Source organism: Pinus tabuliformis, chromosome 2_1 (assembly GCF_031772625.1).
Source record: "Pinus tabuliformis cultivar Carrire ecotype Pingquan chromosome 2_1, CPIR1, whole genome shotgun sequence".
NCBI lineage: Eukaryota > Viridiplantae > Streptophyta > Pinopsida > Pinales > Pinaceae > Pinus > Pinus tabuliformis.
Window position 1 is genome coordinate 415267057 of NC_142299.1, and position 2276 is coordinate 415269332.

Below are 2276 nucleotides of genomic sequence, written 5' to 3' on the forward strand. Positions count from 1 at the left end.
GGGACCAAGATGTGTCGGAGTTCACAAATACTTTCCATACCCTTCGCACGAAGCTGAGTATCAAGGATACCAAGCGGCATTTGGTGCTCAATTACCATGGCTATCTACACAAATATGTCTAGGACGAGATGGAGTTCCTAGACATTTCCTCGCTTGACACGACATATCGGTACGCTGTAAAGATTAAGATTAAGTTTAAACAAGAGAAGCGGGACTTTGGAGTTGCGAATCCAAAGCAAGGAAAAAGCACCCCCAAACCACAAAACAAGGGACCATGCCAAGGTGGGGCTACCCAGGACAACCCGCTAAAGCCACAAGAAAAGAACAACACCACGAAGATGAAGAAGAACACAGGAAAATGGTGTGAGTTCCATAAGATCTCCACTCAAAATACAAGTGAGTGATGGGCCAAGCAGTCACTGTTGGCCGAGCTGAAGGCTTCCAAATCAGACCTAGTTCTGAATCTAAATCAGAACCCGATAAGGGATTGAAAAAGGGAAACAGATCATTAATGTGGAGCCCAGTGCCACCATGGCCACCACAAAGATCCAGAAAATTGAGCCTGAAGATCCAGAGGAGAGGGGACACCTATTCTAGTCACAGATATGGGTGAAGGGTTCTCCGCTATAGTTCATTGTCAATAGTAGGAGCCAAAAGAACCTCATTTCAATAGAAGTCGTCAAGCGGATGGGCCTAAAGACTACATCACATCCATAGCCATACCCCATTGGGTGGCTTCACCAAGGATGAGATCTTTGCGTCAGCCAGTGGTGCCGCCTTCCCTATAGCATCAAGCCCTTCACAAATGAGGTATTATGTGACGTTGCTCCTCTTGAAGTTTCTCATGTATTGTGAGGAAAACCATACTTGTGGAAGTGACATGCTGCATATGAGTCTAGACCTTGCTCTGCGATTATTACTTTGGCTAATAAGTTGTACAGGATACCAGAGGTAGCCTCACCTACCACCATCTCTTTGATAATTGCAAAGCAATGCAATAAGATCATTTCCCATACTTGGAAATTTTTTTTCCTTATGATTCAACCCCAAGGTAAGAAGAAGCTTGTGGACACGGCTTCCAAGCAGGGCTCCTCTGCATAGCAGCAATAGATGGACAAGGTTGTGGAGGAGTACAGAGACATTTTCGCCTCACCCAAAGGGTTACCTCTTTACTGTCAGGTCAAGAACTCCATCGATCTTACCCCAGGCATGTTGCCACCCAATGGACCAATCTATCGACGCTCTGTTCTGGAGAACGATGAGATGAAGAGGCAGATTCAAGAACTTCTATAGAAATGGCACATTAGTCCAAGCTCAACACCATGTGGGAGCCTGATTGTATTGGTACAAAAGAAGGATGGGACCTAGAGATGCTGCATAGACTATCAGGTGCTGAACAAGATCACTGTCTGAAATAGGTACCCAATCCCTCAGATTGATGACCTTCTGGACTAGATCAAGGGGGCCAAATATTTTAGCAAGATTGACTTGAATTAAGGTTATCACTAGGTGCCTATTGAACCCTCTGATGTGTAGAAGACTGCCTTCAAATCCAAGGAGGGTCGTTTTGAATGGTTGGTCATGTCATTTGAATTGACGAATGCCCCTAAAACCTTCATGATACTGATGGATGACATCTTGCGGCCCTTCACCAATGCATTCGTCGTGGTGTATCTAGATGACGTCTTAATCTTCACCTAGAGTTGGGAAGAACACCTCCACCATATTCGACAGGTCCTTCAGACCCTTCGACAACACAAGATGTGTACTAACTTAGAGAAATGCACCTTTGGCCTGACCCAGGTTCAATATCTGGGGTACATCATTGATGAGAAGGGTGTACATGTGGACCCATCCAAGATACAAGGAATTCAAGGTTGGCCAGCCCCAACCACTTTAACAGAGCTCCGCAATTTTTTGGCTCTTGCCAATTTCTACCGCAGGTTCATGTTGGGGTTCTCTCATATCGCTTGGTGTTTAAGTTAAGTCACCAAGGGTGGAGCGAAAAAAAAAAGTTCTTTTGTTTGGAAACCCAGTAGCGAGTGTTCTCCGAGTTGAAGAATTGTCTCTATTTTGCACTAGTGCTCACATTACTAGACCTATAACAACCATTTGAGATTGAGACAGATGCCTCTGACTATGCTATTGGGGTAGTTATTACTCAACATGGGCATCTAGTGGCTTACCACAGTGAGACACTTTCAGACATAGTTCGAAAGTACCCCACATACGACAAAGAAATGTATTCCATTATGCAGGTCTGTCGTCAATGGAAG